This window comes from Polyodon spathula, chromosome 3, assembly GCF_017654505.1.
Source record: "Polyodon spathula isolate WHYD16114869_AA chromosome 3, ASM1765450v1, whole genome shotgun sequence".
NCBI lineage: Eukaryota > Metazoa > Chordata > Actinopteri > Acipenseriformes > Polyodontidae > Polyodon > Polyodon spathula.
The window spans coordinates 75,125,211-75,141,047 of record NC_054536.1 but is presented as its reverse complement, the minus strand read 5'-3'; positions in this window follow the sequence as shown (position 1 = coordinate 75,141,047).

Here is a 15,837-nt window from a genome sequence, read left to right as displayed (position 1 = left end):
TAGTGTTTACTGATCAATATCGTATCTATTTGTCAAGTAATTTAGGGCAGCACCTTTACAGATAACCGAGTGACTTTAGTTCGTAATATTAAATGATAGCTTTCAAAGAGCACGTACTTTTTGAAGTTATAAAAAGCAATTCATTTTAAAACATTTACACTATTTAAGAGCGGGGGTACCGGCATCAAAGCACGCTTCATTAAAAAAAAAAAAAAAAAAAAAAAATACAAAAAATAAGGTTATGGCGCTTTTTCTTCTTGTTTTTGCTTGTCCCATAATACTTTAAAGATTACACTTGTTCAGTATTTGGATCCAAAAAGCTTTCCGCTGGATTGAATGTTGTGCCAAGTAAATAACCACTTCAGCAGGTCATCATTTTCTTTGGCAGCTGGATAACAAATTAAAGCAACATGACTGCGGGAACAAATCTTTTAGAAAATCAGTGATGTTCTGAGTGCGTCTGGAAATGATGAATCTTTGACTTGCAAAAGCGATCTTCTGGTAGTTTGATACCCTCACAGTTGGTAAATAACTGACTTTTTTCCATAGCAAACTTGGCATTTGAGAGGGATAAATGAAACTCGTTATTTTTTCTTATCTTACTAGTGGTAAACTTGAAGTAAACTGTCTTCTTTAATGTGCCTGTGCTTGGCAGGACTGCTCACACTGTGCATCTCCAGATTGCTGTGCTCTCTTTTTCCAGCAGCTGGTTATGTGCTGAATTGTGTGGCAGGTGACAAAACTGAATATTTTATTGATTATTACTTATGTACAGTTTGTCAACTCTGAGTATCATAGATAACATTGTAATGTAAGATTTAAAATAATTCCATAAAGTCTAGAAAGACAATTTATTTGTTTAAAAAAAAAAAATCAGTTAGGCAGGTATAGTTTATTATTTATTTTTTACTGTTACAGGAGTGAAAGGTTCATTCTCTCGTAAAAGAAAAAATTATCAAAAACAATGTTTTCAAAATTTATTTCATGGTATATTTGATTTTTAGGTAAACCTAAGCCCAGTACTACAATGGGATCTACAAAAAACAATACAGGGTGTGGAAATCATTGCACTTCCACATCAATGCATTGATGCTAGCCATCAGACAAAGCATCATGTGGGTCTAATATATTTGGGATCTCATATCTGATGGAATGGTTTGTAAACAAAGTTAAATGGATGCATTAAAAAGATATGTCAATGATAAAACAATGTGGCAGTGAAACGGCTCTTTTCTCACGCACCACCTAAAATAGACCTTAACTGAATCATAAGATGCAAGTGTAACAACCATCTATGAGGATGCTCTGTCAAAGTGTTTCTGCATCTGCATCACTGACCAGAGGTTAAAACAATGCTTCAGTGATAGGGTTAATTTTTAATTGACAATACCATTAATGGAACTTAAGTAAAAGTGAAACAATACAGGCATAAGTCATATGACCTTGTGATGACTCAAAAGGGTTTCGGTTTGAAATTCAGCCTCCCGACAGCAGACGGTATCGAATCAACCCAAGGCTTCCCTCACCAAGTTCACGTGATCGTGACACAAGTCAACTTTATGGGGGGTGCCATCTTGGTCAGGGGCAGATGTGCAAGTATGTAAATCCCTGTCACTCAAGTCATGTGAAAGTTAAGAACACCTGTCATACAGGGATTGGTGTTCCACTAGTTACAGGGGCAGGGCTTGGCATACAAAAGGGGATGCGCTGCTGGCCTAAGGGTTGGTCCTTGAAACACAGGAGGAGACTGTGAAACTGGAGGGAGGAGGGATTACTTGTTTTGTGAGTACTGAGTGCTTGCTTACTTGTTTGTTTTGTTCTTGTTTTTTGGACAGAGATGGCAGCTCAAGATACAGACCAGTGCTCATCTTTTTGTTTATGTTTAATCTCTCACTGCAATCCTCTCACGGTTTTCCTTTTAATTTTTTGTAAATAAACCTTCTCTGTTTTTGCCACACTCAACACTGTCTGGACTGTCTTTATTATATACATGCCCCATCCTTCACATAACTCAATATGGTAGCCATATTAGGTCAGAGGTCAATGTCATGGCCACCAATCTGCAAGGTTTATGAAATACCATGTGATGCTTTGACACTGTCACATGACATCAATATCACAGTCCTCTTAGGTCGCAGTTGAAGTTGCAAGCTGTTAAAAGTTTTAGATCTTAGCAGATGTAGTTTCTTAGAACTTGTGAGTATATATATACAGTATGAATTTTTTTTTTTTTTCTCAAGTGTTTGAATACTTTCAGCAATTGTTGCAGTGTAACGGAGAGAAATATACTACAACTTGAAATCATCCAAACCCACTTTTTTATTGCACTTCTTGTGTTATATGCTGGTTGGCCCATTTTTATTAATTTTGTAAACCCACTCTGGATTATAAATGGCACTAATGTTAGTGTTTGGACTGTACTACTTCGGAAATCTGGGGAGGAGTAAATGAAAGACAAACAGATCAACATACAGGCATATTCAAGCTGTCTAAGTGATTCAAAACAATCAAAATAATTCTCACATTCTAGTACATAAATATCCTTTTAATGGAGTATATTTAGATAGCTACAATAAGGTAAAGGAAAATATTTTCGCCCCTCTACAAATTAACATTATAATTTAATGTGGAACATTCCTAAAGCCTGTAATAAAAAGCCTTGGCACCCATTAACTTATCCCAGTTCCTGATGTGCTAAGCCTGATGTACACTGATGTAGGGCTCATGTTTTCCTCTATCTGTTTTACTAATCAGAATATAGCTGCAGATAACGTGGTCACCTTGTGGGCTCAATTCCTTATAAGTGAAAGAAACACAACGCAGAGTACTTCAGGTTACTGTGGAGGAGGTATCGGCTCATGACTGGCGCCAATCTACATGTGTTATAGCAGCAGTAAATGTCAATTACAAGGAACTGAAGTTCCTTTTCCCATAATGTCTTCTGGTATTTGGTCCTTGGGTGACCAAATTAATACAGCTTCAAGCACCCACCTTTGACATTCATAACAATTCAAGAGCACAGCACATTACAATCAATATTGTTTTTTCTTTTCTTCATCCCGTGCATTAAAGATGTGTAAAAAAAAAAAAAAAAACATTACTCACTGAACTGTTTTTCAGAAAAGAATTACTTACTTCACTGTATTTCGTTCAATCCTTTTTTCTTTTTCTTCCCCTCAGAGGCCCCAGAAAGCATCACATGCCAGTGAATTTAGACGTATCAGAAAGCACATATCTGGAGGTTTAGCAGCACCCATCTCTTTTCCAAGCCAAAAACAGAGTCTTGCAGCTGTGCACCACAGCCAGTACAGCAGTGGAGTCATGAGTAGCTACTCTTAAAGCTATGGATGAACAGTTATAGCTTACAAGTGCTATGCACTGTAAAACTCAAATTGTTGCATTTAAATATTTCCAAGATCTATACATGCCCCAAATCTTGAGCAACTGGGAAAATAATGTAAGTTGATTGTGATTTCTCGCTTCAGGGCTTGTCCACAGCATGCTCTTTTTCAAGACCCCTGCCTCCCCAAAAAGCGTACAGTACATAAAAATGCTGACATCAGAAACAGGCCCTATATTTTCAAAATGCAATTACTCCATAGTGACTCTTAACAGTCATTTTTAACAGGTTTATATATCCTATATTTAGGGGTTTTGATTTTAAGTTTTAAGCAACAAAAAATGATAAATCACCCACTGACACAAAAAGCGGTGTGTATCCAATAAACATCAAAAAATTACTGGAAATGGTTGTTCAATTCATATTGACTTGACCCCTTTCCCTTTCAAAAAAAAAAAAAAAATACCTACAAAAAAAAAACACTTTCCCAGTGCAGTTGGGCACTATCCCTCCTTCCTGACTTGTATCTTAAATTGATTCGTTCTGAATACTTAAATAATAAACCCACCCCAACTACTGAGTGGCAGCACATTCATACATTTCTCTTGGAGGATTGTTACACGCTTGCATGATTTAAAATGAAATGTTCTTGCTAGTGAGATTTAAAGCTATATTACAATACGCTGGGGAGTATTTACACATTCGCGGAATTGAAAACAGAATTGCAGATTGTGGCGAAATATTAAAAAAAAAGCCTATACACACCCCAGAAGAATATGCCCGTGACCATAAGGATTTTGTCGTGGAAGACAGCAAAGGAAAAAAGGTGCAACTGAAGTGTGGAAGTATTGTCGAATTACTATACATATTGTGACAGTGTGGCGGGGTGCCCCGGCCCATTGTATATGAATGTGTATTTATTATTGTTATTGTGTTGTGTATAAATATATGACGGTGAAAAGCCAAAAGTATTATTTATTGTTTGTACCTCTCGTGAGAATGTGTGACTGTCATTGAAGTAATTATTCGTAGCTGACAATCATACAGACTTTAAAGAGAACTGTGGAATGTGGCCAAGAGTTAATCATTTGTTTATCTTATTAACTCCCAGCCACAGATAACGAAAAGAAACAAAACGAAATAATTGTCAACTCACCAGAACTGTATTTGTTTTTGTACTCTTTGTGCAAGCCTTTATTTTGGCCCTCGCGCTGTTTTGTTTGTTTTATTTTTGTAATTGAATAAAGACGCGCAGAAGCGCAATTGAACCCTGCGGAACATTAGGTTACTCATCGTAACCCTGGTTCCCTGAAAGAGAAGACAACCACCTTTTACTTACTTTTGGGATATGCCTACCTTAGGTAGGTATTCACTGAGCGTTTTATGTCAGAGCTGCCGATAGACCCCTCGGTACAGTGATGTCCTCGTTCTCGCCTGCCGAGGGAATAAGTAGTTGCTCTGCAGAACCAACTTCCACTTTTGCATCGAACCCGCGGTCGTCTTTTCCTTCAGGTAACCAGGGTTACGATAAATAACCTAACATTCCCTTTCAATTCGAAGACAATCACTAACCAATACTTTTGGGAAAGTATACCGGAGCCGTCGCGAGGGAGCATGAGCAGACAGTATATGAGGGATGCCTCGTTACCGCCAACTAGTGTTGCACTCTCAAGGACCCTTGTGCCTAATGAAGGCATAGAGGGATCTACCACATTAAGTCAGTAGAACCTGGTGAATGTATGCAGAGTAGCCCAGTTAGCCGCAGTACAAATGTCAGTCAATGAGGCACCTTGAAGAGAGCCCATGATGCAGCCACACCTCTGGTAGAGTCCATGGCTACCTTCCTAGGTGAGGGTAGGCCGGCATTACTGTAACAGTCAATACTATGTCCACAATCCAATGGAACAGTTGCTGCTTCGAGAGGGCTTGACCCAGGGTCCTTTTACCATAGAAAACGAACAACTGGTCAGACTGATGCAGCGCTTTCATCCTATCCACATATCCTCTCAATGCCCTCGCTGGACCGAGGGAATTCAGTTTCCTATCCTCCTCTGACTCAAAGGGAGGGAGGTGGAAGGCCTCTAGTTCATCAGGAGAACTGTCACTTTTTCTCTCCTGACCTTCTCGAGGAAGGCAAAGAGCAGCGGTATTGGCAGGAAAGCGTACACAAGTGCTTTGGGACATTCGTTGGGGGCGTCAACGCTTAGTGGACCACCACAACAGTGGATGGGGAACCACAGGGAGCAATGAGTCGTCTCCGCTGAGGAAAAGAGATAGATGTGGGCTTCTCTGAAGCGATCCCAAATGCGCTACACCACTTGAGGGTGGACTTGCCATTCCGACGGGTAAGGACCCTGCCTCCAGAAGAGATCCACCGCCCAGTTCACCACTCTGGGAAGGTGAACAGCCCGGAGGGACAATAAATGCTTCTATGCCAAGTTCAGCAACTGAAAGGCTATGCGATGTAACCCCGGGGGCCGAAGCCCACCCTGGTGGTTCACGTACGCCACTATGGACATGTTGTCAGTGCACATGAGGACATGTCTGTTCTGGAGCACAGGAAGGAAATACTGTAGTGCAAGGTGCAATGCACGGAGCTCCAGCATATTTATGTGCAGAGATGTCCAGCAGCCTGTCCAGGACCCACTGACTCCTCAGCCTGCCCAGCCCGCACCCCAACCGAGGTTGGATGCGTCTGTCATCACCACTTGATGGCTGTGTATCATTCCCATTACTACACCTTTGCACAGGTGGGAGGTTTGTCTCCACCAGCGTAGGGCTTTCCAACATGAGCAAGACACCATCAGCCAACGGTGTCTGTCTCACTTGGTGTGTAGACAAAAGGCACTGAGCCACGCTTGAATGGGGAGCAAATGCAGAAACCCCAGTTGGATAGCTTTTAGTTTTTCAATATTTTTGACACAACAGCAGCTGCGCTGTTGATCCCTGTTGAAACAGAGTCAGACAGTTTTGAATAGCCTCTACTCGTCCGACATATAGGATGGTGGGGGAGCGAATCCAGCCGGAGACCCAAGAAGACCGTACACTGCACCGGTTTCAGTTGACTCTTGGCCTCGTTGAGAGTGAGACGCAGTCTCGCCAGATGGTTTGTCACTGTCACCGTGTGGGCCACTGCTCCTTCTAGTGACTGGGAACAGATATATAGTAGGTGATTTTTTTTTTTTAAGACGAGCTTACATTGCCGTTTAGACTTAGCCTCTGTGTCATATTCCGCGGCACTGGGGGGTACGCTCTTTATTTTGGACTGGCCACAAAAGGAACAATATAGTACACACTCAAAACTTTTTTTAAAGTATTGCTTCTTTGCATGAAACTTAGATCCTCCCATTTTAAACTGCCAATCACTTCGGAGTAAAGTTTTTTTTTTTTTTTTTTTTTTAACGTGTAACTGATTTAATAAGAATAAATGGACGATCTTTATTATGAAAGCTTAGGACTGACAGACGCTTAAAAAAAACAAGATTGTGGCCTGCCAAACAAGTAACAAGTTAATTCTGGTGCGTTAAAAAGCCTTTTTAAACGTTTAAAAACTTTTTTTTTTGAGTGTTTTTATTTTAGATATGTTTAGTTTAAAAGCCAGTTTATTGTTTATTTTATTAAAATATAAAATTATGATTGACCTCCTGTGGCAAAGTGCCCCGCCCCTGTGTGTATTTTATGTTGTATGTTGTGTGTTAATGTTGGTGTACAGTCATTGGTACATGGGATATAAATGGGTCTGTGTAACACAAGTGTTTAAAATGTATATTTGTATTTAGGCACGAGGATTGCACAGCACTTCACGTGCAAGTAAAATGTAATAATATGTGAGCACGGGGAATTGCACTTTATTAATTCACGTGCAGTTGTACCGCGACTCCAATTGAATGATTGATTAGCAATCGAGTCTCAGTACAGCTGCATAAAAACAGCATGTTTTCAATCACTCTGGGTTGTGTGTTCGGCGAGTGGAGAACGGGTGTGGAGAGGAGAGAATAAAAATGAGAAAACTAAACAAAGTAAAATATATAACCGTTGTTTTGACTCACCGTGTTTGTCTGTTAGTCCACTGTTTAAGTGTTAGTCCATTTTGTTTGTCTGTTTATTTTGGCCTCACATGCCGTGTGCTGTTTTTGTTACAACCTTTTTATTTACTGTCTGTTCATTTATTAAATGCTGAGCACAAGAAAGTGCTCAGCTTCCCCAAAACTCCACCTCTTTGTTTATTTCCTGGTTCCTGTTTCTAGTCTGATGTCCCCCACTCCAGCCGTCTTTGTGACACCTCCCTATTATTATTTAAAGGAACCAAAGGAAAGGCAAGGAATAAGAGTGTAGATTTACATTTTGCTGGTCCTTATAAAAAAACAGTCCTATTAATGAACTGATAGATGTGTTTTTTTTCAACCACCAATGGTTATTTTATCCATCAATGGTTATTCCAACGATTCGATGCATCGATGCATTGTCCCAGCCCTAACTGGAATCAATTGTATCTTGAAATGACTTGTTTTAAAGCTTGAATAAACATAGCAAGTTAATGCTTAGCAGATCCTCAGTCAGAAGGTGTGACAATAGAACGTTGCTTTTTTTTTTTTTGTGATTTCAATTATATTTAAAATATATGGTTGATGAACAGACAGTGCTAAATCTAGGAATGACAAACAAGCAAGAGCGTTTATGCACTACATACTGAGGTAGAAAGAAGAAAGAGAAAAATAAAAGGTGCAAAGTTCCCGTCAGTGATGTCAGATGGTTCAACTGATAGCGCTGTTATAGAAGATCTAGTATATGTATGATTCGGGTAGAAAGGGCTTGTGACTGTGCAGTCTGGGTGCATGCTGTCTGTGGAGAGGATAGATACCCAACACATCTCAGAAGCTATATCTTCACTCATGAGGCAGATTGTTTCAGACCCTGTTGAGACTGCTCATAAATGTTGCTTGCTTTTGCATTTCCTTTTGTCGTCTTTGCCCCCCAGAACAATGTTGGCCAGTAAAATGTCTGTGTGGCCAGTGAATTTTTACATCCACTAGCCATGGTGGCTAGTGCATGGAAAAGTTCATTTCAAGCCATGCCTTATATAGCCAGGGGTTCAAACACTTATTAAATTTAAGTATTACTGGGTGAGGTTGTTTGTAGAACAGGTAGGGTTTCTGGCCCAATCCTAACAATGGCATTGTATGGAACTGTAAACATTTAATTAGCAGTTTATGCTACAGCAGGAAACTGATAGGGAAATACACCAGAGCAGTGAATTATTTCCTGATAACACAACTCAAACTACCCCAGGATATAATGTCTGCTTTTAAAAATGGTGCCATGCTTGTTCCGTCTTTTTCAAAACAAGATATTTTTTTTGGAAATGTTAAATAAACTGACTTCTTGGGAATAAGACCTGCTTGCTTCTAGAAATCCTAATTCAGCAGACAATCCCTGTAACTGTTGCTTTGTTTAAAATAAATAAATAAATAAATACCTTTCATTTGTCAAGCTCACCCCAAGTCCAACCAAAACAAATCCCACAACTCCACTATGTTTTTTAGAGTGACAGAGCTCCCAGATTACTTTTCTATTGCGCCTTTTCAAACAAGAAATTGAAATTCAGCAAAAGGTGAGCCAGGCACCATCATGCAGAACGTGACAGGTGGCATCCTTCTTTGGTATTTACAGCTAGCCTCACATGTCACAATACCAACAAACCTTAGAGTTTTATAGAAAAAACACTGGGAACTCTTTGTTATAATTGCTTATGAATTTCACTTGCGGTTTTTATATTCACCTCAATGTTACGACAGAAAGCCAAGAAGAACCAGCAGGACCCTTATAAACATACTGACCATATTACTGTGGCAGAGGCCTCGAAAAGCAAAACTGTCAGGTAGAGTGTTTAATTATGGCATTATAAAATTGTAACAGATTGGGATAATTCTGTAACTTTGTGTTCCCATTGCCAAAATTAATTGTAAATACTACGAAGGTCAGTGACACATAAAACTTCTCAACTGAAACCACGTCTTTGTGGTTAGCAGCTTATTCCTTGCAGGAGTTTGTTGGCATCCATATGTATATCCTTGCCAAAAAACACAACGCAGCATATCAAAGTATCTCAAGTCTAATAGGTTTTTTTTTTCTCCCAGAAAATATGGACACACATTAACGTATACAAAATGTATAATTTAGTAAACAGAACTGATCACTTTTGTGTAAATCTAAAAATGTCTAAAATAACATTACATAATTACTGTATGAAGAATACAATGTTATTGTTTATTAACCAAGAAACATTTCATATAACCCAATGGTAGGCATACAGCTAAATCAATCCTGTATTTAGTGGATTAGCTCATCCATAGGGATGTCATGATATACTTCAGATATCTATAAGGGTCAGCTACACACCAGAGGAGATCCAGGAACATATATTGTTTCTTAAATACTGTGTATTGAGTCTAAAAAAAATAAATACAACTGTCATTTTGCTTTATAGTGACCATAAGCAGCCTATTTTTTATTATAATCTTTTTTATTGAAAGGGACAAGTCTGCAAAGATAATGACAATACGTCAATTACTGTATTATGAGAGGCCTGGGAGTGCAGTCACATTAATAATTGGGAGGGTTGCCCAGCTAAATTAGTTGCTGTTTACATTCTGTTATTAGGTTGTTTTGACAGTCATCTTGGTCTGATCATGGGGACTTTAAAGGGGTGTTATTCTTTTGGGATCACATATGTCAATAGAGATAGAAAGGTATGTGGGGTTCCATACATAGGACAGAGCATTTAGAGTCTGTTGTATATACTATATGGGAAACATACTGCATAGCAATAACTACATGACGATAATGCACACCATTTCTAGAATGGAGTTTGTTGGTCCCTGTTCAAATTGTTAAAGTGGATTATTCAGAAAGGCACTACTCATTCTAGCCATGTTACAGCTTGTGAAAATAGATTGAAAGCTGAAAACCTTTTTCAATAAGCATTATACATCTCAGTTTGGTGCAGGCCTAGATAAAACTGCAGCCTTTTCAAAGCAACTCTTGGTTACATCAATAAATCCTATCTGGCCTGCTTTTTTTCCCCATGTCTCTCCCTGCTCGGGGCCCCTTACAAAAACAGCAGTCCAATTTACAGCCTCTTAAATTGTCTTTATAATCTCAACCATGCATTGGAAGAAATACTCAAAGCTTGACTAGCTATTTGAACAAAAAGAAGTACAGTATACTGTATTGATCTAGTTTTTGGAAAGTGGAAAATGAACATGTAGTTATTATATTTATAGAGCACTGACAGTCATTTGTTTATTATGCAGCAGCAACACAAATCCAGACAAACAATTAAAAAATAACCCCAACTATTCAATTACAGTAAACAAAAAAAAAAAAAAAAAAAAAAAAAACAAGCACACATATGGAGTCCATTGTAGACTTCAAAAGGTAGCAACAGGCAAATTTGAAGAACAAAATATCTGTTTCAAGGCATTAATGGAATGAAGTGAATTAATTGTACCTCAACAACAGCAAAATGGCCAGTTACTCTACACAGTGCAACTGTCATCAGTAAACATGGTGTTAGTTGCTTGGCATGTCACCAGTAAGCATGAGGCTGTGTGGTCCAGTGGTTAAAGAAAAGGGCTTGTAACCAGGATGTCCCTGGTTCAAATCCCAGCTCACTCACTGACTCATTGTGTTACCCTAAGTAAATTACCTTGTGCTCTATCTTTCTGGTGAGATATTGTTGTAAGTGACTCTACAGCTGATGCATAGTTCACACACCCTAGTCTCTGTATGTCACCTTGGATAAAGGTGTCTGCTAAATGAACAAATAATAATAAGTTAGTATTGAAATTAAACCAGGCTATTACCAAGAATCCAATTGGGATGTTGTTTCAACTGAAATGAAAAGTGACTTATAATCATGATATATCACTAGATTAACTGATTTGGTTATTTTTGTCTAAATTGTTTATTTATGAAATTCTGCTGTTTCTCCTTGTACCGGGACTTATTTTGATGCTGGTACTGCGTACTGGGACTTATTTAATCTGCTTTTCATCCAATGCGGATGCATTCCATCCACTCGCACAGTCCACTAGTGCAACGTTTCTCAAATGCACTTTCATTCAGCACAGTTTGTGCTGCTTGCATTCTGAATGAGTCACAAATCTCCACCCATTTCGTTTTCTGTCAGTGCTCATTCGTTGATCAGGAAGAGAAGACTTTAGTAGTGCAATGTAAAAACAGCGGTATGGAGTAATTATCATTACTATGAAGTAATAATTATTTTCTTTAGTGTGGCAGAGAAACTAACTGAAATATTCTAAACAAACATTGCTGCACATGAATTTGAAGGCAAGAATCCACGTCAGTGTTCACCATAAATTACATAGTTGATAAATATTAGAAATAATTATCACAGCTTTGCACTGATTTACCACATTGCCACAATACCAGGCATAAAGTAAAATACAGCTTAAACTTTTATACTGTTTCTGCCTGAATTATTTTTTTTTTTCCAGAAAAGAGCATGGTACTCAAGCACACAGAATATATTATTGTAAGATAAGTAATAAGTACAAAATAAATAATAGAAACAGGGATATACGTTCTATTCCACGGCTATTATTGTAGCATGGGATTTGGAAAGTATGAGGATGATTTCATTGAATTCTATGGAGATTAAAATGGCCAAGTGCATCATTAGTCATAATACTGCCTGCTACATAATACATTTGAGGAGTAAGGATCCCCGTGTAGAATGTGTTAAATGTTGACGGCTTGTTAACTACACACTGGGACTGAATGAGAAATAAAGAATAGATTTAGTTATAAAAAGGTAGTTTAAGCAAATACAAAGAGATTTGAGTGTATAAATTCTTGTGGACTGAGATATTTGCGGTGGATTCTTTCTTCGTTTTTTTTTTTTTTAAAGCACTCATGACCAGGCAGATGGGCTGCATAAGCTGACAGTCAGACCGTGGAGAACCAACGCTCCTCTTCCGTGCAGAGACCATCCCTGAAGCAGACTATAGTGCAACATGAGCTGGTTGCAATATTCTTTGTTATTCCTTTTCCTTTGAGGACAGCAACACATAATATCTGAATTCTTCTTCTTCTTCTTCTTCTTCTTCTTCTTCTTCTTCTTCTTCTTATTATTATTATTATTATTATGAATGCTGAAGGACTTGTTGCCTACAAGCAATGGTTGGATTTTTTTTTTTTTTTTGGGGGGGGGGGGGGGGGGGGGGGGGGGGGGGGGGGGGGGGGGGGTTGTTGATCCAGTTATTTTTACCATGTTTTTGGATTGTTTTGCTTTTCTTCTTTGTTCTTTCTGCAAGCAATTTTTATCCCAGTTTTAATCTGATTCCCTCTATTTAAATAATAAAGCATTATTTAAATGACTCGTCTGTGTTGTCTCTCCTGTTCAATGTCTGAGGTGTGGATCTAGATAAAGGACCTGAAAAGAGAAACAGTAGAGGTTAGTGGTAAATGTTAAGAACTGTAAGATACTATATACAGTACCTGTAGTGTTTGGTGGAAATTATCTTTCTCTCCATACTTTAACAGGACCTGGTGCCCTTAGTTTCTCCACCATGTTGGCATAGTCTGGCTTTAAGTAGTGACACTAATTCAGGAGAGTCAGGCATGAGGGGTGAGGATAGTTTAGGTGAATGCATTCAACATACAATGGGATTACACAAGGCCAAAGTAAATCTGACCAGCTATTACAAATTATATGTTTAGCCATTACAAATATTGTTGATTGTGCATTCTGTACAACCATTTTTATCTCATCTGCACTGAAGCCAGGAGGCAGTTTTTCTACAGAATATTAAATAAGCTTATGACTTGAGATTGAATACTCAGTATTGAGAAAAGCACATGGTTGCAATTAGTTGAGACTTTTTCTTATTGCTTGTTTTCATTACCTTCGGGCATGTGGGCATAGGCTCTGCATTTCAATTAGAAGAAGTAGAAGAAGTAGAAGAAGAAGAAGAAGAAGAAGAAGAAGAAGAAGAAGAAGAAGAAGGGGCTGAGGGGCAAAAAGAAATTTGGTGGGAGTAAAACTAAAATGATTAAACCTCAGGCAGTTCCAGCAGGTCTTCCTGTAATAATACAATTCTGTTTTTTTTGTTTTGTTTTTTTCTTTTGTAAATACAGAAGTTGATGAATAAAAGTATTATAGCAATCTTGGTTCCCGCATGCAGGCGCCTCACACAGAGTGAGGCAATCCACACACAGGCGGAGGGCGGGTGCAAACCCGGGACCTCTCACACTGAAGCATAGCGCCGATACCGCTATACAAAAGAGCTGGCTCCTTTGCAAGGAGCGTATATTGTGCTTATGTCTCTGTATGTGATTACATCACCTACCAGCCCTGCTGCTGCCTTCCCCCGTGCACTCTACACTCCCCCTGCCAGCCTCAAGTCTGCCCCGGACTTGCTCACCAGGCTACAGACTGACAAGTGCGTGCCGGGGTAACTGTGTCCACTTCTGACACCAATGTAGCTCTCTTGGTTCCCACAGGCAGGCGCCTCACACAAAGCGAGGCATTCCACACACAGACGGAGGGCGGGCGAAAACCCGGGACCTCTCGCACTCCAGCATAGCACCGATACTGCTGTACAAAAGGCTACAGTATTACAAAAAAAGCTGTTTTAATTGTGCTAAATCATTATGGGCATGAGTGGAGTTTTAATTCACACTCCCATATTATTGTGGGAACACAAGTATTTATTTATTTATTTTTTTAAACTTGGAATAGCATAAAAATTTTGTGGCGTTTGTGTGCGTATTTTGGGGGGGGGGGGGAGTTAAAATGCATGTGACAGATATATTGTAGATTTATGCATGTCACACGACTGCTGTGGTCTTGCTGGCTCAGAACAGTAGGCAGATCCTTAAACCAGCTGCTAGCAAAGGAAGTGAGAAGCACAAGATGTTGTTTTGATAGGGAATTGATTATGTTTTATTTTGTCTAAATGCTTATTCGTTGACAAGACGAAGTGTTTTAAAAAGGAATATTTCCAGTCCATTAAGATATTCAACTGACCGACAGGTTCAGGATGAAAGCTTTCTTGAAAGAAAGCTTGGTTTACATTTCTAAATTTATCCTATTGACTTTTGATGCATTTTGATAAATTCCCTGCTGCGAAACCATGTTCCCAATTTGTTTTACAGCTAATGAGATGGCTGTGAAAAAGTCTGTACTGCCTCCAGAGTTCCAGTGGAACTCACGGTGCTCACAGCTAAATACAAGACTCAATACAGTCATGATTATTGCTGAATGGGAAGTTGCCTTCTGTTGAGTCCACTCAAGGGAGCTCCTCTATGTATAGTACATATACATTGCATTACAGGGAAACAAAATTTTAATTAAAAAACAGGCATTAAAATATATGCTACAATTGTAAAAATGTAAGTACTATAAATATGAGCTCCCTTACTATATCCCTGTTATTTCATGTGGGAGATTATAAGAGAGGTTTTCAGACAAAGCATTGGGAACAAGCTGGCATATACAGACAAACAAAAACCACTGAACTAACCCCAAAACAAGTATTGTGCTGGCCCTCCAGCATGAATAGCAATTGTTATTATTTATTATTTTTACCTCCTCACTCTACTCCTGTTCTCCACTCTGAACACCCAAACCTGAGTGAGTGATTCAAGCATCAATATATACAGCTGTGCCGTGATTCAATTAATAATTAATCATTCGCTTGAATCCCAGCACGTGAACTAATTTGTGTAATCCCTGTGCCCACATACTAACACACATTTACCTACACATGAAGTGATTGTGCAATCCCTGTGCCTAAATACAAATATACATTTTAAATCACCCATCCTGCATAACCCACACTCCATGCACCAATACATACACACAACATAAAACATAAAACACAAAAATGTTCACAGGGACTGAGCACCCCACCACATATCTCCCCCCTTATGTGCAACACACAAGGCCTTAAAGACCACCTCCCCCCTTAAAAGCCCAAAAGTTTTGCTGGTCAGGGTCCTAGACCAAGAACAGCGGCATCAAGACGCCTACTGGAGGCAATCCTTGCAGCGGAAATGGTGGCAGTGGGGTGGCACACTTCAGCAGCAGAAAGGCTGTTATTGGCAACTTTGGCAACTGCAATGCTGACAGCGGCAGTGCTGACAGCGACAGTGCTGTCAGCAGACGTGCCAACAGCGCCAAGGCTGGCTCCTCCAGCTGGGGCGATCCTGGCAGCGCCAATGCTGCCAGCGGAAATGAAAATTTCAGAACAAGGTCCTCCTCCAATGGCAATGCTGACAGTGGGGTGATCCACTCCGGCAGCGGAAATTCTAAATGTGACAATGTTGACTGTGGCAAGGCTGACAAAGGCAATGTTATCAGTGGATGTGATGACAGCGCCAAAGCTGGCTCCTCCAGCTAGTGATAGTACCGGCAACAGAAAAGCAGACAACAGTGTGGCCAACTCTACCAGAGTCCACAGTAAATCCTG